The 27,372-nt window shown below is 43.6% G+C and overlaps 1 protein-coding gene across 10 annotated transcripts in view; it reads right to left on the reverse strand.

Annotated features, from left to right (window-relative positions):
• The window catches only part of LOC125447318 (protein phosphatase 1 regulatory subunit 29-like), a 400,071-nt gene that overhangs the window by 70,434 nt on the left and 302,265 nt on the right, over positions 1–27,372 (reverse strand). The window contains exon 2 of one of the 10 annotated variants that reach the window (XM_048521648.2): positions 7,941–8,048. The exons of the other annotated variants lie outside the window; for them this stretch is intronic. The gene's annotated coding sequence lies outside the window, so the exon portion shown is untranslated. The remainder of the gene's footprint in view (positions 1–7,940; positions 8,049–27,372) is intronic. 10 annotated transcript variants of the gene reach the window in all.

Consider the following 27,372-nt stretch of genomic DNA (forward strand, 5'->3'; position numbering starts at 1 on the left):
GACCGGTCAAAACATCTCCTTATAATGAATTAAAACTGAGAGACTGGAATTCCTCCCTCAGTATCCTGAGAAAGGCACCCTTCAAACATACTCCTTTAGCTCTAAGTAGGATCAGTAGACAAAGAGCAGCTCAACAGAGTTCTTGTAACTCCCACATAATAAGACACTTAAGAGCTTATATGACCTGATAAATGTAAAACCAATTATACAATGATTAATATCAAAATCTGTACATTGTTCTATTTAAGTAGGTTATTTCAACCAACTGTGCATAGCAGTTTTTGAATCTATTTGAAATTCTGGAATTTTAAAAATAACTGCATTTAGATACTTGAAATTTCATTAAACAGTCATCTAATGAATCTTAATATCCAATTAAGTCCTGATAAAGAATTTCTGATGCAAGTATTTATGTATTCTTTCTCTGGATGTGGACATCACTGGCTGGGCTAGCAATTTGCTTCCCATCCCCAATTGCCCTTTGAAAAGGGAACTATTATTTTTTTTAATTGCTGCAGTTCATGGAGTGTAGGAACACCACAGCACTGTTAAGGAGGGAGATCACAACTGTGAAGTAACAGCGATTTCCTAGGCCAGCACTTGTTGCCCATCCCTAATTACCCTTGAACTGAGCAGCTTGCTCAGCCACTTCAGAGTCTGTTTAACAGTCAACCACATTGCTGTGGGTCAAATATAAGCCAGACCAGGTAAGGATAGCATAGTTCCTTCCCTAATGGGCATTAATGAACCAGATGGGTTACATAATTGCCAGCTATTTTTATATTGCCAGATTTTATAAAATGCAATTTTCACCATCTGCAATGTTAGGATTTGAACCCATATTTTCCCAAGCATTAGCCTGAAGCTCTGAATCATGAGTCCACTAACATTAACATATCACACTTTATTATTGTGTCTTAATGCCCTGACAATGAAGAGGGATGAATATTGAAAACCAGCATTGTCAACATTCTACTGATACGATTATTGTCACCAAGTCAGAAGGTTGGGCACCTAGGTTCCACCTCTGAGACAAGGATACATAATCCAGGCCAATCTTTCAGTATAGTACTGAGGGAGTACAGCACTGTTCAGACGAGATGTTGAAAAAGTCTTCATCTGCTCTGGATGTAGTGGTTCCCATTGCAATATCCCAAAAAAGAGCAAACAAGGCTAATATTTATCACTCAACCAATGTCGTTAAAACAAAGATCTTCTTTTATTATCACTCTGTTGGTTGTAGGAGCTCGCTTTAAGCAAACTGCTGCCCCATATCCTACATTAAATTAATGGCTACACTCCAAAAGAACCTGTTACATTGCAGAGTGTCTTGAAATATCCTGCGGTCGTAAAAGCATTTGCAAACGCAAATCATATTTTATCTTTTTGATGGCACACTTAAAATCCACCTGGAATGACACTACGTTCAGAACTCCCCGTAACGCACCACACTTAGCCATGGAGCACTGGTGGCAAGCCTGTGCCTGATTTCTGCTCAACGTCACTAAATTAAGAATAGGCTATCAAAAAAGAAAAATGATCATGGATTTAACCTGTAATCAATCAGCGCTGGTTCAAATCTCCCACACAAATCAGGGCAGCATTGTGGCTCAGTGGTTAGCAATGCTGTCTTGTAGCACCAGGAACCTGGGTTTGATTCCAGCCTTGGGTGACTGTCTATGTGGAATGTGCATGTCCTATGTCTGTGTATATTTCCTCTGGGTGCTCCAGTTTCCTCGCACAGTCCGAAGATGTGCAGGTTAGGTAGATTGGCCATGCTAAATTGCCCATAACATAGTTGGGTTCACCATGGGAAATGCAGGTATACAGGGACAGGTTAGGGTAGGGGATATGTTTGGGTGGGATGCTCTTCTGAGGATCAGTGTGGACATTATAGGCATTCTATGAGATCAGTGACCTAATATGAAATCATACAGCAACAAAAGCGGCCATTTGTCCAAGTGACCTTATTGTGATGATTGTAATGAGGGCAACCAGGTGGACCTCATAGAATATGAGTCCCCTGACTGGGTTGTTAATCTGGTCCAGTCAGACAGCCCCAGCTGACAGATATAAACAGGAGTGTCAGCCATTGAACTGGCTCTGAAGGAGCTGGGTCAGTGTCAAGGACATTCTATGTGTAAGTAACGGGGTGATTATGTGATGAGATATCAGCCTCTGTGGAATTACTTCACTTACACCACATCTATGGGACCTTGCTGCGCTGATATTGTAGCCATGTTGCTACATTAAAACAATAACACTAAACTGACTTTAAAGGATTATGGGGCATTTACACTAATGTAGGTCTCCCTCTCTTAAAGACAACTATTGAATAAATGTTTGAATAAGGGGTTACACTGCACCCCCGGTGGCACTGGCATCAGATTAATTTTTGTATACTCTGTCTTGCGTGTGGCAAGTTGGATATTAATGTACGGAATCAGAAACAGAACACCAACCCATAACATATAAAATAATTTTTAGCCCCTGCCTCATTGCAGCTAGCAAATTTTGCTGTGCAGTAGCATTCTGTGAGTGAGGTTCTTGTCAAGCAAATTAATTTCCTTAAAAGTGATAAATAACAGTACATCTTTTTCCCATTATACAGATAATTTTCTGAACACATGCAGTCATGGGAATTGTAGTTTTGAGGACTCTTAGCCATCTGGCAGAAAACCTAGGGCATGGTGCCTGCAGTTTGCTCTCAACTGATAGTGCAAACTGCCCTCTCTGTGCAGATGTTTTAACCAATCTCCTCAGATATGCTGGGGGCAGAATGAGGCTTAGCGTCATAGAATCGGAGGGATGTACAGCACGGAAACAGACCTTTCAGTCCAACTTGTCCATGCCAGCCAGATCTCCTCAATTAATCTTGTCGCATTTGCCAGCATTTAGCCTATATCCCTCTAAACCCATCTCATTCATGTACCCATTCAGGTGTCTTTTAAATGTACCAGACTCCACCACTTCCTCAGTGCATTCCATACACGCACCACCCTTTGTGTGAAAAGGTTGTCCTTTGGATCCCATTTAAATCTTTCCCCTCCCACCTTAACATATGCCATCCAGTTCTGGACTGCCCCACTCGAGGGAAAAGACCTTGACTATTCACATATCCATGATGCTCATGATTTTATAAACCTCGACAAGGTCACCCCTCAGCCTCTGATACTCCAGTGAAAATAGCCCCTGCCTATTCAGCCTTGAATGTGGATTTTCTGTCTCAGAAGTCTCTGTCCTCCTTTTGCTGACTCTTACACCCAATACTAGATGTCATGTGTGCAATGCTTCTTCTGGGGGTAAATCAGATCAATGATAGATGACTATAACAATCTCTCATTGTTATTTGCTGGAGCTCTAGCCCTGCACCTTAAACTCCTCAATCAGTTTAGTTGTATGTAACCAAACGTTTTGGACATTTTGGACACAACTCCAGGATAGGTGAGGCTTGAACCTGGATACTGTATGCCATTACAATTGAGCCATAAGATTCATCCCTCACTGCGTACACCTGGACAGAAGTTCAGGACTCGCCAATCTTGGTCAAGTCTAAAGTGCACAGAAAGGATAGGTGTTAGGATGTCATGTTGCGGCTGCACAGGACATTGGTTAGGCAACTTTTGGAACATTGCATTTAAGTCTGGTCTACCTGCTATAGGAAAGATTTTGTGAAGCTTGAAAGGGTTCAGAAAAGGGTTACAAAGATACTGCCAGGTTTGGAGGGTTTGAGCTTTAGAGTGAGGCTAAATAGGTTGAGGCTTTTCCCCTGGAGCATCAGAGGCTGAGAGGTGACTTTATAGAAGTTTATCAAATCATTATGGGCATGGATAGGGTGAACAGCCAAGGTCTTTCTCCCCAGAGTGGGCGAGTAGAGGGCAATGGTTTAAGATGAGAGAGGAATAATATAAAAGGGACTGAAAGGCAACTTTTTTACGCAGAGGGCGGTGCATGCATGGAATGAGCTGCCAGGGGAAGTGGTGGAGGCTGGTACAATTACAACATTTAAAAGGCATCTAGATGGGTATATGATTAGAAAGGGTTTAGAGGGATATGGGCCAGATGCTGGCAAATGGGGCTAGATTAATTTAGGAAATCTGGTTGGCGTGGACGAGTTGGACCAAAAGTCTGTTTCCATGATGTACATCTCAATGACTCTATAAGAAAGAAACTGAGTCCAAGGATTGATTGGATGGTTGCATCTCCACAGAGGTGATCATGTGCATTATGGAAAACACATTACTCAGGAGTGATGTGAATCTCTTTCTATCCTGACATGGCATTCCAGATGGAACTGACAACATTAGCAATCAGTATCTTTTCATCTCAAGTTAATGTCTGACTCAACAGGCTGTCTCTGCCACAATATGCTACACCATGGGGAGGCAGAATAAAGTTCGGTGTCAGCTTGGTTTGGTGGTAACACACCTAGCTGAGTCAAAAGATCACGGGTTTAACCGACTCCAGGATTTCAGTGCAGAATACAGGCAGGCACTTCAGACGATGCATTGAGGAGGTGATCCAGTATGATGGCTTCATGAGAAACGGAATTTCAAAGCAGCTAAGAAAGTCATTGGAAATATAGATAAAAATATAGATAAAGGCTGGCACGGTGGCCCAGTGGTTAGCACTGCTGCTTCACAGCACAGGAGACCTGGGTTCGATACCAGCCTCAGGTGACTGTTTGAGTGCATGCTCTCCCTGTGTCTGCGTGGGTTTTCTCCCACAGTCCAAAAGATGTACAGGTTAGGTGGACTGACCATGCTAAATTGTGCAGGGTATGTGTATTAGCCATGGTAAATGTGGGGTTATGGGTATAGGGTGGGGGTCTGGGTCTGGGTAAGATGCTCTTCAGAGGGTCTGTGATGACTTGATGGGCCAAGTGGTCTCCTTCTGCATTGTAAGGATTCTTTGGTAATATGAAATCATTGGTATGTGAGAATAGAATCCCAGTCCAAAAGCCTTGCTGGTACAAGGAATCTTTACTTGATATCTTTGTAACAAGTGATTGCAATTAGTTGAAATTTTAAAAATTGGTCATGTTGGAGATTTTTGTTTGAGTTTGAACACCATTTAATTGGCAATTATTAAATACGCTGAGCAGGTGCTCGAAGTCACACTGGGTCAGTGAGGAACAGAGATGTGATGTCAACTGCATAGTGCTTGATTTAGAGGGAATTGAAACTGCTGGGAAAGAAGCAATTGCATTTATAAAGTACCTTTCACCACCTTCAGACTTCTCAAAACATTTTGCAGCCAATTAAGTTATATTGAACTGTAGTCTCTGGTAATGTAGGATGTGTGGCAGCCAATTTGCATGAGTGGGTCCCACAAATGGGGCCATGGGATATTATGTGTCCATCTGGGAGAGTGGACAGATAATCGGTTAACCCCTCAACCAAAAGATGGACCCTTCATCGATACTGGGCCCCCTCAGTACTGAGATGAAGCTACAGCCTACTCAATCCTAATGAGCAAGACTATGAAATCAAAACCCTCCAACTCAGAGATAGCTTCTAACAATCTACAGTTGATAACATTAAACAAGATAGTGGTAAAATTAGTGATAATGGGAGCTGCAGATGCTGGAGAATCCAAGATAACAAAGTGTGGAGCTGGATGAACACAGCAGGACAAGCAGCATCTCAGGAGCACAAAAGCTGACGAGTTACCTTCCTCCCTCTGAACCAACCTCAGGGAATCTCTCTCCCACTGCAACTCTCTTGTCTCTCCATCTTTGCTCCGCCTCCCCCTCTCTCCCTATTTATTCCAGTTCCCTCTCCCCATCCCCCTCTCTGATGAAGGGTCTAGGCCCGAAACGTCAGCTTTTGTGCTCCTGAGATGCTGCTGGGCCTGCTGTGTTCATCCAGCCTCACATTTTATTATTGTGGTAGAATTAGGAATGGTTCTGTGGCAGTGTCCCTAGCTCTGGGCTTAAACACCCAATATTAATCACCCCCACTCCAGAGATATGTAATAATACTTCTGAACAGTTTGTTTAACAAAAACAATGGAATCTCTTTTCTTAATTGCTCTTGTGATGCAGTGATAGTGCCCCTACCTCTGAAGCAGGAGGCTCGGTTTCAAGTTCCACCTACTCCCAAGGTGTATCATAACAGATCTGAACAGGTTAACTAAAATATATCCAGAACTGTAACGACAAGCAAACGGTCACATGATAAATTATGATGTTACAAGAAATTTTTCAACTGAAATTTACTCTAGCCCTATGTCTATTTAAATTCATTTCAGGATTTATTTTGTCTTGAATTACAGTAATCTGCCTTTAAACTATTTGTTACATCCCACGCCTTGGTTGGTCTGAACCCTGGAGCATTTCAGTAGAAAGACTGGCAGAAGATGTTCAGTTATATATCCTGCACATACTGTTCTGTACCCGACCACCAAGGTGGACAGTAGCATGGCTCTGAAGATGACCCCCTCAGAATATGTAACACCTTCCTTCTCACCTCCTCTCTCCTCACCATCCTAAGACTCCAAACATTCCTTCCAGGTCAAACAGCAATTTATGCTTACTTTTTTTCAATCTAGTCTACAGTATTCACTGCTCACAATGTGACCTCCCCTTCACTGAGGGATACCAAATGCAGACTATGTGACTGCTCTGCAGAATCACTCCACTCCCTAAGGATGGCCCTGATGCTCCCAGTGGTCTGCAATTTTAATTCTCCACATTGCCCTCACACTGACATCTCTGTCCTTGATCGGCTGAATGCAAGGTTAAGGACAGCATCTCATTTCCCATTGAGCCACTTCACAGCCTTTTGGAATTAACACTGAATTCAGCAATTTCAGAATGGAAACTCTGCCTCTTATTTGATTTCCTCATATGGTTTGGTTTTTCCATTATTTTCACTTTCAAGATTTGCAATGCGCTTCTTGGGAGAGTGGTCCAGGTGGATTCCATTGGAGTTTTCAAAACAGACCTGGATATAAATTTGACAATGATGAATGTAGAGGGCTATGGAGATAGCCCTAGAGGATGGGACTAGTTGGGTAGCTTTTTCAGGAGCTGGCGTAGACCTGATGGGTCAAATGGCTGCCTTCTATACTGGAGAATTCTATAAATTGTCAAAACAGTAGAACAACTTCCTAAAAACATCACTTTTACTTTATTGCCTTACCTCCATTTCCTTTGAACTTGATAATTAGGGGAGGCGATGACCTAGTGGTGTTATCACTAGATTATACATTCAGAAACTCAGCTCATGTTCTGGGAACCCCAGTTTGAATCCTGCCATGGCAGATGATGGAATTTGAATTCAATAAAAAACACCAATAATTAAGAATCTACTGACGACCATGAAACTATTGTTGGTTGCCAAATCCATCTGGTTCACTAACATCATTTAGGGAAGGAAATCTGCCATTTTCACCCGGTCTGGCCTACATGTGACTCCATAGCCACAGCAATGTGGTTGACTCTCATAAGCCTTCTGAAATGGCTTAGCAAGTCATTCACTATAAAGGCTCTTCAAGGACAACTAGGGACAAGTAATAAATACTGGCCAGCCAGCAATAGCTGCATCCCACAAATTTTTTTTTTAAATCTTCCATCATTTAATCTCTTTTCTGTCAATCAAATCTCCTGTCTTCCATCTAATTACAGACCCTCCTCTTGTCTTCATTCCATCAACCCCTTGCTGAAAGCCGTAGTATCTCTAAATTTCCCTCATCTAAATAAAGTTCACCAACTCATGATGTTTAACTCTGTTCCTATCCCAAGCGATGCTACCTGACCTGTGGAGTATTGCTAATGTGGTCTTTTTTTTTATGTTAGGTTTCTTGCACCTACAGCATCCTGCTTTTGCATCAAGCATGGCTATCCTACTGCTTAACTGCTTAAAATGCGGTCACGCATTTTAATTTTCACACCACTCTCTCGGTAAAGATATTTCTTCTGAATTCATCGGGTTTACCTCATGAATTAAAGACGGAACCTTGAGGTCTGTGACTTGAATTCACATTTTACGAGTGAAGGTGTTAATCTTGAGCTTGTGTGGAACTGCAATGTTACAAGTGTCAGGCTGGAAGGAGGAAACATAAAAAGATAAGTGAGAGTTTTGTTTCCTTTTACTTTGTGCATCTCCTTATCAATAATCCTCCTTCACCAAGTACATCTCTGCACTGAGACCAAAGGCTCATGGAAATGTAATCAGTTATCCAATCTTCCCACCTATTCTGAAAGAAGTGTTTGCTTTCTGCTGTGCCTTACTCCAGACTTATTCCCTCCTAATCCATTGTGAAGTAGCTTTGAAAGTCCGATGCAAAAGGCCAAATGTGATTGGATAGACATGTGAGTCAGAGCAAAGATAGGAGTTCAGGAATTCAAGAAGAGAAAGATAAAATCCCTGTAGTATGCAAAGAGGCCATTCATCCCATCAAGTACACACTGATCCTCCAAAGAGCATCCCACCCCTTACCCTATCCCTGCAACCCTGCATTTTCCATGGCTAATCCATTTAGCCTGCACATCCCTGGACACTATGGGCAATTTAGCATGGCCAACCCACCTAACATGCACGATTTTGGACTGTGAGAGGAAACCAGCACACCCAGCAGAAACCCACACAGACATGGGGAGAATGTGCAAACTCCACACAGATGCCCAAAAGTGGGATTGAACCTGGGTCCCTGGTGCTGTGAGCCAGCAGTGCTAACCACTATGCCCACCAAAGGATTGTTAAATACAGTTAGATAGACAGCCAAGTACAGACTCAGAAACAGTGATCTGAGAAACTTGTCTTAGCTACAGCTGAACGAGGAATTGAGAGCACAGAAGAGAAAGAACACAAATGGTATGGTCAGATAATATTCATGACCATGGATTCAGTGAGACTTGAAGGCCACAGAAGAAGCAAGCATAGATCCAACTGGCCCACCAAAATTACAATGACAACAAACAAATAATCAGAATAAATTTCCTATTATGTATCCGTCAGGGGGTGAACTTCCTTTGGGAATTATTTACAGGAATTTCTTATCTTGATAAGTAATGTTGACACCAGTTGTAAAATTTTAAATGTACAACCTGCCGCTACCACAGTGTGTAGTCTCCACACAGCTCATCTGATTCCTCCATTAGAATGTGCAATGCCTAAAGTTGAATTGTGCCACCTATATGGTCTCATTTGTTGCCGACTACATTTCATACATCCAGAGTTGGGCATGACAACTGGTCTCCGCATCCTTGGGTTAGTATACTAATCAGGATTCTTACTCATGATATCAGTTTTTTTTATATTCGTCTGTGAGATGTGGGCATTGCTGGCTGGGCCCAGCATTTATTGCCTGTCCCTAGGTGCCCTTGAGATGGTGGTGGTGAGTTGCCTTCTTGAACCACTGGGGTCCGTGTCCTGCGGGTTGATTCACAATGCCATTAAGGAGGGAACTCTAGGATTTTGACCCAGTGATAGCATAGAAATAGCAATATAGTTCCAAGTCAGGATGGTGACTGACTTGGAAGGGAACTTGCAGGGGGTGATGTTTCCATGTATCTGCTGTCCTTGTCCTTCTAGATGGAAGTGGTCATGGGTTTGGAAGGTGCTGTCTAAGGATCTTTCGTGAATTTCTGCAGTGCATCTTGTAGATAGTACACACTGCTGCTACTGAGCATCGGTGGTGGAGGGAGTGGGTGCTTGGAGATGTGGTCACAATCAAGCGGCTGCTTTGTCCTGGATGGTGTCAAACATCTTCATGCCAGCTACGACTCAGTGGGTTGCACTCTCACTTCCAAGTCAATAAAGTATGAAATGACAGTCTACTGCAGTATAGTTGGAGATAACATCTTTCTAATTTAAGAGCTTAAACTGAAGCCCAACCTGATCTACCAGGTAACCACAAAAAAAAATTAACTGTAACCCCATCACAAGGTCATCAAATAACCCAGAGCTTATGTCTTGGTGTTTTTGCCAATATTTATCTTAGACCCAATAGAACAAAATTATCTGATCATTAGCACACTGCTATTTGTCGCAGCTTCCTGTGTGCAATTGGCTCCCAGGTGTCATACATTACAATAGCAACTACACTTAGGAAGCATTTCAAAGCTATAAGTGGGATTTGCTGAGCTTGTGTAAAGTTTCTGGATGCGAGTTTGCTCGCTGAGCTGGAAGGTTAGTTTTCAGACGTTTCGTCAACATTCTAGGTAACATCATCAGTGAGCCTCCGACGAAGCTTCGTTGGAGGCTCACTGATGATGTTACCTAGAATGGTGACGAAACGTCTGAAAACTAACCTTCCAGCTCAGCGAGCAAACTCACATCCAGAAACTCAACCTGAGCTACAAATCTTCTCAAAACTCGCTTGTGTAAAGTTCTATACTACGGGTTGCACAGAGGCTCAGCGGTTAGCACTGCTGCCTCACATCACCATGAACCTGGTTTTGATTCCAGCCTTGGGTAACTGTCTGTATGGACTTTGCATGTTCCCCCTGTGTCTGCGTGGGTTTCCTCCAATTGTTCCAGCTTCCTCCCACAGTGCAGGTTTGGTGGATTGGCCATGGGAAATACAGGTGTAGCACGGTAAGTTTGGTGGGATGCTCTTTGGAGGGTTGGTGTGGATTTGATGGGCTAAATGTTCTGTTTCTACACTGCAGGGATTCTATGATGATAAAAGCAATGGTATGTTTTAAGACCATAAGACATAAGAGTGGAAGTAAGGCCATTCGGCCCATCAAGTCCACTCCGCGATTTAAATCATGGTTGATGGGCATTTCAACTCCACTTCCCTGCACTCTCCCCGTAGCCCTTGATTCCTTCTGAGATAAAGAATTTGTCGATTTCTGCCTTGAAGGTATCCAACGTCCCGGCCTCCACTGCACTCCATGGCAATGAATTCCACAAGCCCACCACTCTCTGGCTGAAGAAATGTCGTCTCATTTCTGTTTTAAATTTACCCCCTCTAATTTTAAGGCTGTGCCCATGGGTCCTAGTCTCCCTGCCTAACGGAAACAACTTCCTAGCATCCACCCCTTGTAAACCATACATTATCTTGTAATTTTCTTTTTTGATTGGGGGTTTTCTGAAAGCTCAATAGAGAAGGGTGTGTATACAAATATTACATGAGACAGTGTTTGATCTGAAATAAATCACTAAATGAAGGGACAAGCATTGCAGCAAATAACCAGACCTGCTACTCAGCAAAGCGAGGATAAAAAGAACACAGCACTCACATAACAGATCAGCTCACATAAATAAAATCAGCTTGTCAAACCAATCTGTTACGATATAGCTCTGTGGAACAGCAGTGACAAGGAGTTCTGAACAAAGAATATACTTAGGGAATCATCCTAGTTGATGTTCATCTAGAAAGAGTCATTGATGCCCATCAGAAAAGGATGAGAAATGATTTATAAAATGCTTGACTATTGCTACCATTTAATAAAAGGAATGTCATAACAGCTAACCAGGTTAGAATCATTTCAGATGGCCTTTGTGGATTCTCCCATCTAATCCTGAAGATTTTTCATGTACTAAAATTGTTGAAGCCAGCTGTAATATCTAAAGTATTAGAAAAACCTGTTTGGAGTTACCAGGTAACTGTGGGAACTGAGTTACTGTACACAGTTGTGAGGCAACTGGGGTTAAAGACTGCCTACTGCAGTGGAGCTAATGCCTCCCTCCCACACTGTCAAGCTTAGTGACTCTTTCACGCAATTCTGAAGACAACAGCAACATGACAGCAACATTTTCTTAGAGAAATGGAGCAAGACTAAAAAAAATTGTGTTTTTTTTCAGCTTATAAGGATGTAATTTAACAAAATTTACAACTTAATGACAAATTCATGAAACAATTGAACTTGTGAATGGAAAGTGATGACAATACGGTCTCTTTGAAGCAGTTAGTGGCAATAAAATATTATTTAGCATGACACATGTTTGAGCTGAATACAACAGCAAGTCATTTTGGGTGTCTCCTATTTACTACCTAATTCCAAAATGGCTACCTCCTTTTCCCATAATCTAAAACAGCACCATTACTTATCTGCATTTGTCAGTTCTATCATCTTACTCATTCCTAAGTTTGATTGCAGCAGTATTAGCAATTCCTTCATTTGCTGAGGACTGCCTGGAATGCTTTCCCTAAGGTTACCCAACTCTTTCACATTTTTAAGATTCACCTCAAAATATACCTATTTGATTTGGATTTATCCCGTATGTATTTTGCTGGTGTCAAATTTTGTTGGGTAATGCTCCCATGAGGTGTTTTCGGACATTTCACTGTTTTAAATCTGCTTCATAAGAAACTACAGAGAGTTGTGAACACAGCCCAGTCTATTATGCAAGCCAACTTTCCATCCATTGACTCCATATATACATCTTGCTACCTTGGGAAGGCAGTCAACATCATCAAAGATTCCACTCTCCCCACTCCCACTCTGGTCATAATCTCTTCCAACCTCTTCTGTCGGGCAAAGGATACAAAAGCTTAAACACACTCACCAACAGATTCAAGAACAGCTTCTTCCCTGCTGTTATTGGAGTTCTGAATGGACCACTCAAATTTTACATTTCATGTTGACCTCTCTCTTTGTGCACCTTATCTGCAGCCATAACATTATATTCCTCGCGCTTTTCAATTACCCTAATGCACTTTGTATGGAATGATTTGCCTGTACTGCACACAAAGCAAAACATTTCACTGTACATAGGTACACGTAACAATAATAAATCAAATCAAATATAAATAGAAATCATTGTTTTTGTCGAAAGATGTTTTGTGTATGGGTGCAGTGGAGATAGGCCCATTGAACATCTTCAAGGCTGCATTAGATTGTCAATAGGATCAAGGACTATGAGGGACAAACAGGTACTGCATTTCAGACCACAAGACCACAAGCAGACTTGATGGGCTAAATGGCCGAATCCTAAGTCCCACATTCCTAAGAGTGGAGGATGGTTTCACATTTGGACCAGATCCAAGCAGATTTAATTCAACGCAGCACAACACAGACACACAGGACTTTCAGGAAGAGAAAAGCAACTCCATGGAAAATAGGCAGCTTAAAAAAAGCAGTAATACAGCAAACTTTGTTTAAACTGACACCTTATGAATCGGCACTCTTGATAAACCTTCAAAATATACCTCAAATACCACACAAAAACCGAAAGAACTGCGGATGTTGTAAATTAGGAACAAAAACAGAAATTGCTGAACAGCTCAACACCTACAGAAGCATCAGTGCAGAGAAATCAGAGTTAGCATTTCGAACTGTTCTAAAGAAGGGTCATTCAACGCAAAATGTTAACTCTGATTTCTCTCTACAGATGCTGCTAAACATTTCTGAGCTTTTCCAGCAACTTATATTTCTACCTCAAATACCATGACGTCTGACTGTATATGCTGTAAATAAAGTATAACAGAGATATGTATAACCCCTGCGTTACATTTCTGTTGCTTGTTGTGCATGTTTACAGTTGACTTTCGGAGGTGTGTTGATGATTTTACATTGATTTTCTTAGGGAAGTTGATGTCTTGAAGCTTCACATGGTCAGGGTTTACTGCAGTTATTTGTACCTCTTGATTATCAGGAACATTTGATCAACCAGAACACTCCTGGTCTCACAGGTGCCAGTTAATAAAAAGTTTGCTGTACTGGGAAAACAATACACTGGATGCCGTAACCCTCCATTTTGAGGAAATAAGACAAATCAGACCAGTATGTGTCATTTGTAAGTTTGACTTTTTTTTTTCATTTCTGAGAATAACATCAACAGGCTTGACCAGTTTCCAGACTCTTCTATCCACTTGACATTTGGAAGCGACCAACTACTCTCAAAGCAAGATACAGGTTTGCTTACATCAAATAGCTGGATGACTGTTTTGCAACGCACTGAAGGCCATCCCAACCAGACCCCCACCAAACATCTGAACAGCACCCCCCCCCAAACTCACCCCCACTACCCATCCCTGCATTTCATGGCTAACATACCTAGCCGGCACATCCCTGGTCACTATGGGGCAATTTAGCGTGGCGAATCCACCTAAACTGCATGTCTTTGAACTGTCGGTGAAAAGTTTGATGGGGAAGGCTTGACAACCTCCTGTAGAACTCTGATGATCTCAAATAGGTCACCCCAAAATCTCTTCTTTTCCATCAGAAGTGACAACCACTCACTTTGATTGAAAATGTAGACTACTTTGATGTCTACTGTTATTTTGCACTTCTCCAAGTAAGTATGTGTCACTCTCAATTGCAATTGCCAGCCCTAATGTTTCCCCAATGTTGACAGTCCTGCATGTTTCTTTTATCATATTTTGAAATATCAAGGCATCGATTTAATTCTTCTAATGTTTTTACTTGGCATGTTTTCTTGCCGGATGCTATGATGAAAAATAAGCAAAACATGATGAGGAGAAATGCAAGGAAACATGACAAACATGAATCCGGACCCAGGAATTTTCCTCAGATCTGCTTCCATTCTTCCATTGTAACCCAGTCGAAGGATGCAAGGCCCCTGGTTGTTTTTAGGCCCCAACTTAGGCTGGGAGTGGAAGTGGGAGACTGTGAAGTGGTCAGTTCCCCGATTCCCATGCGTGGCACAGGGCACAGGCTGTTGTCCTGGACACAGCTCCCTGACAACAGGTAGAGCAGCAGACCATAACTCCAGACAGGCCTTGAGGAATTCCTTGTTGGTGAGATTCTGCATCAGCCTGAGGCCACCCTGCAAGGGTGTTCCATTGCCCACAGGGATATCCTGCCTTGTAAACTCTTTCTTAACTAAACTTTGAAAAAGTTGGAGAGAGGAAGTGCTCATTTTGAAGCACCTGGGTCTGCTTTCCAGCTGAAAGGCCTCTGATTGGCCCTCCAGCTCTTATGCTCCACCCACAGTCCTTTCTATCTATTGTTCATTCAGAGCATGTGGGTATCACTGGTTAGTCGAGCATTTATTGCCTACCCTGCAATTGCCCTAGATAATGGCAGTGAGCTACATCCTTGAACTACTGAAGTTCATGTGATGTAGGGATACCCACAATACTGTAGGGAAGGGAACTCCAGGATTTTGACCCAGTGATATATTTACAAGAAACAGTGATATATTTACAAGTTGGGATGGTGAGTGGTTGGAGGGGAACTTGCAGGTAGCAGTGTTCCCATATATCAGCTGCTCCTTTCTTCCAGATGTGAACTGGTTGAGGGTTTGAAAGGTGCCATTGAAGGATCACTGGTGAATTTCTGCAGCTTGTCTAGTCGATGGTACACATTGCTCCTACTGACTATAAAGGTGGGAGTGGATGTTTGTGGATGTGTCAATCAAGCCGGCTGCTTTGTCCTGGATCGTGCCAAGCATCTTGTGTGTTGTTAGGGCTGCACCCAACCAGGCCAGTGGGGAGTATTCCATCACATTCCTGACTTGTACCTTGTAGGTAATGGAAAGCCTTTGGGGAGCCAGGAGGTGAATTACTTCCTGCAGGATTTCTAGCCTCTGCTCTGCTCTTGAAGCCACTGTATTTATGTTTGGTCCAGTTCGGTTTCTGGTCAATTGGAAGACAAGCCCAATCTCCAGCCATCGCAGTGAGTATTCATCTCACACACATGTGTGGAATTTAGTGAATATTGCGGGGATCTCAACTATCAGTTGAGGATCTAGGTGGGAACGCCATTGTTTTTCTCCAGTGCTCTTATGTAATTATCATATCATCAACCAGCATGTGACCTCGCAAATTATCATGTAAATAGGAGATCTGCTCACTAGTACCACAGGGAGTGGTGGTCCCTGCTAGTATTACACTGAGTGTCTGCTGAAGAAATTGGCCATAGAACTTATAGTCACACTTGAAGTATGGAAAGGACTGGGGGTCATAGGAAAGAAATGGGGGAGACGGTTAAAATAAAGTGTGGGGTGTGGCTTTCTGCAGCCCACCAAACCCAAGCCCTCAGCCCACACTCCCTTTCCTTCTTAATGGTGGGTCTGTTGATTGGCTTCAGCTTCTCTCCTGCTCTTTTCAACATTCCAGCATCCTGCCTGTTGCATTATGACCCTTCGTATGAATTACTCAACCAAGACAATTTCCACTGAATCTCTGTCTACATGAATGATCCCATTAACTGGCTGATCTCTTCAAAAGGCCAAACAGTAATGAGTAGGTCTTGTAGAATGCTTTTTTTTACAAAGAGGCACTCTGTTTTTCATGTAGTGAATGGGATGTCCTGAGGCCATGCTAAAGATGAATGTGTTCTACCTTTGGTGATGGATGCCAGTGCACATCGGTGATAATGTTTTCACAATGTTAGCTGAAGCTGTTAGAATTGTAAACGCCCCTTTCTCCCATTTGCTCCAATCTCACACTTCAATGATGATGCAGGTGAGATACTGCAGCTGTTAAGAGCTATGGTTTTAGCATGCAGATAGGAAAGGATCATAGGGCAGTCACCATGGAGATGACCCTCCCAGACCTCCCGGAGAAGGGAGAAGAATTGATCCAAAAAGTTTCAGACTTGACTGATTGGTGTCACCATCCATAGTGGAGCTAGCCGAGTAATGGGTGCAAGGGTTACTAAGGTTCATTGTTAAGGTGCCAGTGGAATGTGGAAAATGTCTGTGAAGAAACACAGGAACCCAGGGCTGAATCTTACTCATATTCATCTGAATGTCAGCTTTTGTGGATTCTATGTAGGGATTCTCTCCGTGAACCCTCGCAAGGTTTCTCACATTACTTTACGAAAATCATCAATGCACTGCACCCCAATGGTGTTCCATTTGGTGTAGATAGAATTACTTACCATTGCTGGGAACTCTTAGATACCAGCTCTTTATTTAGAAGGTTGTGCACTTGGTCAAGTGCTGGCAGACCGTAGCGGCCCTGCACAGTGTGTGTTAATTTGGTCCGGATGTGATGGGCAATGGAGAATTGGCACCTGCTTTGCAGACAAGTGCCTGGAGGTCCTGGTATCAGGGTAGACAATAGGAGGGCCACCCTCAACCCCCAGGATGGGCAGAGGAGGACACAGCACCAATCCCTACCAGTGTGGCCTGAGGTTGCCATCCAGGTCAAGGTAGTCTCCAGGGTCTGGAGGAATGCCTAGCAATGCAGGAAGAAGTTTGACGACAAACACAGAAGATGCTTGGGAAAGGCGTCAGGAACTTGGAAGGAGTCATAATCTTTAGGGAGTTGGTGGCCTAGTGGTATTACCACTGGGATGTAATCCAAAGACCCAGGTAACGTTCTCAGGACCTGGGTTCAAATCCTGTCATGGTGGAATTTGAATTCAATAACAATCTGGAATTAAGAGTCTAATGATGACCAACACTCCACTGCTGATTGTCAAGGAGAACCCATCTGGTTCACTAATAATCTTCAGGGAGGGAATCGCTATCCTTACCTGGTCTACTCTACATCTGACTCCAGACCCAGAGCGATGCCCTCTGGGCAATTAGGGATGGGTAATAAATGCTGGCTAGCCAACAATGCCCACATCCTGTGAATGAATTAAGAAATATAGACAGATTCAAAACTCTGTTTGTCTGTCTACAGATGCTGCCAGACCTGCTGTGTTTCTCCAGCACACTCTGTTTTTTCAGATTTCCAGCATCCGCAGTATTTGGCTTTTATTTGAGAAGAGTGATGATGTTCTCCTCTCTCAAATGGCTTGCCCTGTATCTTGAGATCATAATCCTTCACTTGGGATTCCCCTGCTGGGGAAAACAATATTATTGTACCTAGTCTGTCCAGCCCTGTCAGAATGTTATGCATTTCAATGTGATCCCTCTCTCAATCCTCTAAACAGGAGTGAATACGGGCCCCGATTGGCCCAATCTCTTCTTAAAGGACAAACCTGTTACCCCAGGAATAGGTGGTGAACCTTTTATGCACCACCCTCTATGCCAAGTACATCTTGTTATTGGTACAGAGATCAATATGTCAGGTGTGGTCTAAGTCCTATACAGCTGCAATAAGATTTCCTTGCTCCTCTACTCAAACCCTCTTACATTTATTCTCTTATTTCAGACTCTAAATAGCCTACATTTGTCTGCACTAATCCTTTTCTTTTTATATACATACATATTTATATACACATCATTTGTTACTTTTCCCCTCTTAATCAACCTTCTAGTCATCACTTGCTGAATCCTAAACTGCTCTCAGTCCTCAGGCTTGATACATTTTCTTGTAACTTTACACGACTCTTCTTTGGATTTAATACTTTCTCTGATTTCTTCTGTTAGCCAATAGTTGGGGCCACTTTTCCGAAGGAGTTCTTCCCCCAAAAGGCAGGTATAACTTGTGAAATTACAACACAAGACGCACCTTTGTTATATTATGTAGTGATTTTGGGGGTGTGCACTCTTTGCCTACATCATCTCTACTCAGTAGGTACAGTGGTATTTCTAGTAGCCTCTTTGAACATCAGGTAGTTTGCCATTTAACTTCTGTCATTTCTATGTACCAGTCCACTTTTGATCATGATAAGCAAACCCCAAATAAATTACTATGAGTCACAAACAGATAATAAAGAAGATTTTGCAAAATTCCTGCCAGATTTTATGTGGAAAAAAAGTTTCCTAACATCGCTTCTAAAAAAATTAGCTCTATTTTTAAGATTTTGTCACATTTTTCTGTACTCTCTTCATCAGAGGAGATAAAGGAACACCTCAGAGAATCCAACATAGATCATCTGCAAAGCTGCTTTTCTCTAATGACACCGGTCAAGTGCTCTCTAGACTATCCCTGTGACAGACTTTAGCGGTTTCCTAATAATTAATGCTAATTGACCCTGTCAAGCATTTAAACAGCTCAATTAGTTCATCAATTAATCTTTTACCTTAAGAATGTAGGAGTTTAATCTGAGTAAAACATTCTCATAAATTCCCACAATCACGTTCGGGAATCACTGCTGCACTATCTAAAGTGTAAACTGGATACTGAACTTCAAACTCGGGTTGTTCCAGCAGATTTTACCCATAAAAGGAGATACCAGGAACTGGAGTTGGTGTAATGGAGATGCACTAACATTCAATTGCAAGACTGACATTCATACTCATATTTCCAATAGGTTATTGACCGTGGAGCAATGTGTTGCTCAGATGCGCTAAATGTTAAAGTTACTTAGATGGCTACAGCTCTCACAAACATAGAATTTTCATTTCTGAATGTATTTAATCTTTTTTGACTTGCTTCTGTCTCAAGAGACAATGACTTTTCAATGCAATCAAAGTTTTGAAAGAATTTTCTTTCAGAAGTCATATAGATGTACAGCATGGAAACAGACCCTATGCCCTCTAGTTTTGGATTCCTCTACCCTGGGGAAAGAACTTGGCTATTCACACCATGCTCGTTACAATTTTATAAACTTCTATATGGTCACCCCTCACTCTTCGTCGCTGTGGGAAAATAACCCCCCCTATTCAGCCTCTCCCTGTAGCTCCAACCACGGCAACATCCTTGTAAATCTTTTCTGAACCCTTTCAAATTTCACAACATCTTTCCTCTAGTATCTATAGTTCTTCTTCTTAAAAGGCACTCCATCAGGGTCGAACGTGACTTGTTTTCACTCTGGTAATGATGGCTCTGACAAGTCTAATGCGTGGTTTGTAGTCTGCCACAATGCAGGGTAGGTAATGCTTGGAGAGATGGAAAGATGGGCTGTTTGGAGGTTTGTTGACTCCCTCCAGTGTCTCCACTTCGCCTCCTGACAAAGACTCTTGACCTGTTCAGGGTCTTCCTGAATGAACCTTCTCTAGTCTGGTTAGTCATAAGTCCAGCTTTCCATATCAATCAGCTATTATATTTGACTTCATCAGGGATTCACCTAAGATATCCCCGAAGTGTTTACCATTGTTGTCCTGCTAGGGTAGGGTGGGAGGCTGAGTGAAGGGATTCCAGAGTTTAAGATCATGGCAATTTAAGAGTTGGCTACTTTTACCACCTCAGGAGGGATGAACTGATTTCTCTCCTTGTCCTACTGTTCTTTAGCCATAATAGAGTCTGAATTTAAAAAGGTGATATAGACAATTGCACGCGTGCGCGCGCGCACACACACACACACACACACACACACACACACACACACACACACACACACACACACGCGCGCATGTTTTAAATAGCTCAGTTAATTGATGTCAGCCGTGTTCCTTGAATTAACAAATAAAGAATTTATTACAAAAAAAAATTCTTAAGCAAAAATTCAAAATTAACAAAAGGTTATAATTAACAAAAATATCCAATCAGATTTCCTGAAAAATAACATTCAGAAATAATTTACAGATTGTCTAAATACTGCTCTGCGGCTGGAAACGCTTTTCTGGCAAGCTATTGGTACAAGAATTTCTCCTTGGATCAGTTAAGTGTATGTGGGTAAAGTGACAGAACTCTCGCCTCTGAGACAGAACATTATGTCTCAAGGACCACATAAGGCCAGGATGCACTGAGGGAATACAAGACTGTTGGAGAGGCTGCACATTTGGATATGGTGAAACCCTGTCTGTCTTTTCAGGTGGATATGGAAGATGATTTGAAAGGAGTGCAGGGAAGCTTTCTCCAGTCAGTTGGTCAATGTTTTCTTTCTTCCATCAATATAAGAAAAAATCATAAACTTTCTTCATCAGATGCAATTGGTGGAAGCATGCTGTGTGCATATTTGGCTACTGTGCTTCTTATATTACTATAGTGACAAGCCTTTGAAAGTGTCACACAACCATGAGGCACGTTTGATTGATTGATTGATTTAGTGTCACATGTACTGAAGTACAGTGAAAACCTTTCTCTACATGCAGCATCGGCCAGTCACAGTAAACAGGGATGTACAGATCAAAATGGCTTTGACGAAGGCATACAGATTGCATTGCACAGAGTGTGCCCTCGGTATGGACAACATTAGTGAGATCAGCATTATTTGAGGCTGGAGAGTCCATTCATCAGTCTGATAACAACCAGGAAGAAGCCATTCCTGAACCTGCTGTGTGTGTGTTCAGGCTTCTGTATCTTCTGTCTGTCAGGAAGAGTTTGTAGGAGATCATTACCAGGGTACAATGGGTCTTTGATGATGCTGGCAGCATTTCCGCAGCAACGAGATGTGTAAAAGGAGTCCATGGATGGAAGGTTGGCTTCTGTGACGGTTTGTGCTATGCACACCACTTTCTGTAGGTTCTTCTTGGTCCTGGACACAGCAGTTGCCATACCTGGCCGTTATGTACCAGGACAGTACGCTCTGATTGGTGCATCTGTAGAAGTTGGTGACTGTCCTAATGGATATGCCAAATTTGCCCAGCCGCCTTAGGAAGGAAAGGCATTGTTGTGCCTCCTTGACTGTCGAATCTATATGGAAAGTCCAGGACAGGTTGTCGATTATCATCACTCTGAGGAACTTGACGTTCTTCACCCTCCCAACCTCACACCTGTTGAAGTAGATTGGGGGGTTGCCCTACTTCCTTTCTTTAATTTTGCCAATGTTGAGAGAGAGGTTGTTCTCACTGCACCATGTCACCAAGCTCTCTACCTCCCTTCCGTATTTTGACTCGTCGTTGTTAGATATCAGTCCTTCTACAGGACATGCTATCATTGTGCATGGTCCTATGTAAATGTAACTCTTTATCTCTGTGGAGAAATGTCTCACTTTCACCATGAATTATTGAAAAAAAATTACCTGAGTAGTTACCCAGAAAATGTAATCTACCTCCTGGGTAGATTTTTAACTGTACCCTACCCCCAGTTGCTCACACTGACTATCAGACATCTTCCATGAACCCTCAGCTACTCAACTGACCCAACCACCTCTTCTGACCATACAAAGACCCAAATGCTCACCCCCTTGCAATGAGACCTCATTCCATCCCCAATATTCTACCACAGCCAACCTGGACCTAACTACATCGCTTAGCCCAGTCAATTATTGTTGACCTACCTACCCACTCACCTTCATTATTCACCTACCACTCTACACCAACCTGCAATTCCATACCCACCTGCCACCTTAGCAACCAGCTACGTGCTAACCACTCTACCCAGCTACCACCCTAAGCATCTATCATGTTACCAACCTATTTCCTCACCCACCCTACCTACTTATTTCATCCAACGTGCCCCACATGCATTCATTCATCCATCTGTCTTCTATGTTCACACTGGACAATTAAGCTAACTGTATTGCCAGTGATTGCCAGCAAAAAGGCACTGTGTGCAGTCTGGTTATAAGGAGACGCTGCATATGCTGGGACATTTTTTCAATGGAGCACAGGTGACTGTGGAATGACCTTATAAAGGTTTATAAAATCATGAGGGGCATAGGTAAGATAAATGGTGAAGGTCTTTTCCTTAAGGTAGGAGAGTTCAAAACTAGATGGCATAATTTTAAGGTGAGAGGAGAAGGATTTAAAAGGGACCTGACGGGCAAATTTGTCACACAGAGGGTGGTCATATGTGGAATGAGCTGCTAGAGTAAGTGGTAGTTGCACGTACAGTTATATTTTTAAAAAGACATTTGGACAGGTTGAATAGCAAAGGTTTAGAGGGATATGGGCCAAACACAGGCAAGTGGGACTAGTTTAGTTTTAGAAACTTGTTTGGCAGGATGATTTGGACCAAAGGGTCTGTTTCTGCGCTGTAATAACTCTATGTATCTATGATTCAATGACATCAATCCCCGCCCCAGTGCTGCCATGATGCTTTTCATGGGGATCGCGGCTTCCTCAATTCTGAAGAGGCCAGGTTCAGAAGACCCAGTCAGAAATGGGGAGCTAGGTCCAGAAAAATTTGACTTCAATAAGTTTCAGTTCACTCCAATCACGATTGCGTCTTTGGCCATCATGCAGACAAAGAGATAAATGTCACAGGACTTTCTTTCAGTTGCATGTCCTCAGATTATTCTGAGCACTCAAGATGAGAATTGGCAGGAAATCATAATTCCTCAATGTAGGAGTGTGTGAGTGGGATAGTACTTGAAGACTTTTGTCCATTCCATCATATTTATTTGTAGCTTGGTTGGAAGGTGGTCAGGCTGTGCTTCAGTGTTTGTCCCAGCACTATTTCTCTTTGGGTCTCAAAGTCCAATTCTGTCTCAAATGCACTGCGGGAGGCCTGTATCTTGGAATGAGGGCTGGCATGTCAGGTAGAGGCACCATGTCCTTGTTTGAAAAATAGCAAGAGGAACTCCACGCCCTCCATTGCTGTATCCCAGCTAAAATTTACCCCTCAAAGAATGTCACTAAGGCAGATTTTCACCACACTGCTGTTGTAGAAGTTCACATTGAGTACCACAACTCCGACTTGAGAATACTTGAATACAAAATATAGAGAAATATGATGATGGCTGTAAAGCACTTTGGGATGACCTGAAGGTAGAAATGCAAGGCTTTCCCCGTTCATGGATTTATCCATTAACCTCAGTCAATGGCCTTTTTCAGACTCCTGGGGAAAAGGTTGAGATGCATAAAGAACATTATTCTCTGTGTTTAAGGGTCTGTTAGAAGTGTTAATTTGATTACATACCATCAGACCACTTCCACATACTTGCTGCTGACCTTGGCATGTTTCTGTGTGTCAGCAAGTCTATGCCATTAAAATAAAATGAAGACTTTCCGGAAAAAGAGAATATTTTGAGAAAAATGCCTGACAGTGATTTATTGGTTTAGAGCTCTCATTTAATAAGCTGTGGATGCTTAATGTCACAGCCCACCACCAGCAGAGGTTAGTGTTAATCGTAGTCCCTAAAACTAGAAATATAAGGGAGCCTTACAAAATTAAGCAGCAATGGTCAAAAGTTATGACACTATCTCTTGTTAGTTTAGCAACAATCTGATTGAAGATTATTGGTTAAGTGTGCCCAGTCTAACATAACTGTTCTGAATTTAACAAAACTCTTCAGAGATAGTTTATAATTGCAGCTCAATTACCCTTCAACAGGTGTACAATATGGTTTAAAATAGAGTACTGTGAACAGTCTTACTGCCCTTACCCAAGAAAGGATGTACTGACGCTGGAGGGGTTGCAGAGGAGGTTCACTAGGTTGGTTCTGGAATTGAGAAGATTGCCTTTATGAGGAGATATTGAGTAGACTGGGACTGTAATCATGGAATTTAGAAGAATGGGGGTGGATCATATAGAAACACACAAAATTATGAAGGTAATAGATGGATAGAGCAACGAGGTTGTTTCCACTGGTGGGTGAAACCAGAATTAGGGGACATAGCCTCAAAATAAGGGGGAATAGAATGGACTGAGTTGAGGAGGAACTTCTTCCCAAAGGATTGTGAATCTGTGGAATTCCCTGCCCTGTGAAGCAGTTGAAGCTACCTGGTTAAATGTTCTTAAGGCAAAGAGAGATAGATTTTTGAATAGTAAACAAATTAAGGGTTATGGTGAGTGGAGCTGAGTACACAAAAAGATCAGTCATGATCTTACTGAACGGCAGAGCAGACTCAATGGAACAGATGGCCTACTCCTATTCCTATTTCTTATGTTCTCAAGACTGTTCCATGAATTAATACTTGTAGGTTTTGGCTGTTTTTAAGCAAATCACACTCCTGCTTTTATACCTCTGGTTCAATTCAGTGTCATCTACCATGGTCCTATATGAGACAATGTCTGAGAAACCTTAAGAACCAGAGGTTGAAAGTCATCTCTTTCTTACCATCATTCCAGACATGTCACTCCTTGTTGCTGACACACTGTTTTTACAGCCAAAATGGATTTTCTACTGATTTAATATCCAGACTTTCTATTTCAACACAGTAAGTAATAAAAATCCCCAGTAGCTCAATGGACAACTCCATCTCAAGTTTAATAAAATGTGAAGCTGAATGAACACAGCAGGCCAAGCAGCATCTCAGGAGCACAAAAGCTGACGTTTCGGGCATAGACCCTTCATCAGAGAGGGGGATGGGGAGAGGGAACTGGAATAAATAGGGAGAGAGGGGGAGGCGGACCGAAGATGGAGAGTAAAGAAGATAGGTGGAGACAGTATAGGTGGGGAGGTAGGGAGGGGATAGGTCAGTCCAGGGAAGACGGACAGGTCAAGGAGGTGGGATGAGGTTAGTAGGTAGATGGGGGTGCGGCTTGGGGTGGGAGGAAGGGATGGGTGAGAGGAAGAACCGGTTAGGGAGGCAGAGACAGGTTGGGCTGGTTTTGGGATGCAGTGGGTGGGGGGGAAGAGCTGGGCTGGTTGTGTGGTGCAGTGGGGGGAGGGGACGAACTGGGCTGGTTTAGGGATGCAGTGGGGGAAGGGGAGATTTTGAAACTGGTGAAGTCCACATTGATACCATTAGGCTGCAGGGTTCCCAGGCGGAATATGAGTTGCTGTTCCTGCAACCTTCGGGTGGCATCATTGTGGCAGTGCAGGAGGCCCATGATGGACATGTCATCTAGAGAATGGGAGGGGGAGTGGAAATGGTTTGCGACTGGGAGGTGCAGTTGTTTGTTGCGAACTGAGCGGAGGTGTTCTGCAAAGCGGTCTCCAAGCCTCCGCTTGGTTTCCCCAATGTAGAGGAAGCCGCACCGGGTACAATGGATGCAGTATACCACATTGGCAGATGTGCAGGTGAACCTCTGCTTAATGTGGAATGTCATCTTGGGGCCTGGGATAGGGGTGAGGGAGGAGGTGTGGGGGCAAGTGTAGCATTTCCTGCGGTTGCAGGGGAAGGTGCCGGGTGTGGTGGGGTTGGAGGGCAGTGTGGAGCGAACAAGGGAGTCACGGAGAGAGTGGTCTCTCCGGAAAGCAGACAGGGGTGGGGATGGAAAAATGTCTTGGGTGGTGGGGTCGGATTGTAAATGGCGAAAGTGTCGGAGGATGATGCGTTGTATCCGGAGGTTGGTAGGGTGGTGTGTGAGAACGAGGGGGATCCTCTTAGGGCGGTTGTGGCGGGGGCGGGGTGTGAGGGATGTGTTGCGGGAAATACGGGAGACGCGGTCAAGGGCATTCTCGATCACTGTGGGGGGAAAGTTGCGGTCCTTAAAGAACTTGGACATCTGGGATGTGCGGGAGTGGAATGTCTTATCATGGGAGCAGATGCGGCGGAGGCGGAGGAATTGGGAATAGGGGATGGAATTTTTGCAGGAGGGTGGGTGGGAGGAGGTGTATTCTAGGTAGCTGTGGGAGTCGGTGGGAGTCACCTCCACACACTGCAATCCAGCCTGCCCCAGCTCAGAGCCTCCCTCTCCCAGACCTGCAAAGGACCTCTGCTGTTAAAACCCACCGACTCCCACAGCTACCTAGAATACACCTCCTCCCACCCACCCTCCTGCAAAAATTCTATCCCCTATTCCCAATTCCTCCGCCTCTGCCACATCTGCTCCCACGATAAGACATTCCACTCCCGCACATCCCAGATGTCCAAGTTCTTTAAGGACCGCAACTTTCCCCCCACAGTGATCGAGAACGCCCTTGACCGCGTCTCCCGTATTTTCCGCAACACATCCCTCACACCCCGCCCCCGCCACAACCGCCCTAAGAGGATCCCCCTCGTTCTCACACACCACCCTACCAACCTCCGGATACAACGCATCATCCTCCGACACTTTCGCCATTTACAATCCGACCCCACCACCCAAGACATTTTTCCATCCCCACCCCTGTCTGCTTTCCGGAGAGACCACTCTCTCCGTGACTCCCTTGTTCGCTCCACACTGCCCTCCAACCCCACCACACCCGGCACCTTCCCCTGCAACCGCAGGAAATGCTACACTTGCCCCCACACCTCCTCCCTCACCCCTATCCCAGGCCCCAAGATGACATTCCACATTAAGCAGAGGTTCACCTGCACATCTGCCAATGTGGTATACTGCATCCACTGTACCCGGTGCGGCTTCCTCTACATTGGGGAAACCAAGCGGAGGCTTGGAGACCGCTTTGCAGAACACCTCCGCTCAGTTCGCAACAAACAACTGCACCTCCCAGTCGCAAACCATTTCCACTCCCCCTCCCATTCTCTAGATGACATGTCCATCATGGGCCTCCTGCACTGCCACAATGATGCCACCCGAAGGTTGCAGGAACAGCAACTCATATTCCGCCTGGGAACTCTGCAGCCTAATGGTATCAATGTGGACTTCACCAGTTTCAAAATCTCCCCTTCCCCCACTGCATCCCTAAACCAGCCCAGTTCGTCCCCTCCCCCCACTGCACCACACAACCAGCCCAGCTCTTCCCCCCCACCCACTGCATCCCAAAACCAGTCCAACCTGTCTCTTCCTCCCTAACCGGTTCTTCCTCTCACCCATCCCTTCCTCCCACCCCAAGCCGCACCCCCATCTACCTACTAACCTCATCCCATCTCCTTGACCTGTCCGTCTTCCCTGGACTGACCTATCCCCTCCCTACCTCCCCACCTACACTCTCTCCACCTATCTTCTTTACTCTCCATCTTCGGTCCGCCTCCCCCTCTCTCCCTATTTATTCCAGTTCCCTCTCCCCAT

The sequence above is a fragment of the Stegostoma tigrinum genome, chromosome 38, assembly GCF_030684315.1.
Source record: "Stegostoma tigrinum isolate sSteTig4 chromosome 38, sSteTig4.hap1, whole genome shotgun sequence".
NCBI classification, from domain to species: Eukaryota; Metazoa; Chordata; class Chondrichthyes; order Orectolobiformes; family Stegostomatidae; genus Stegostoma; species Stegostoma tigrinum.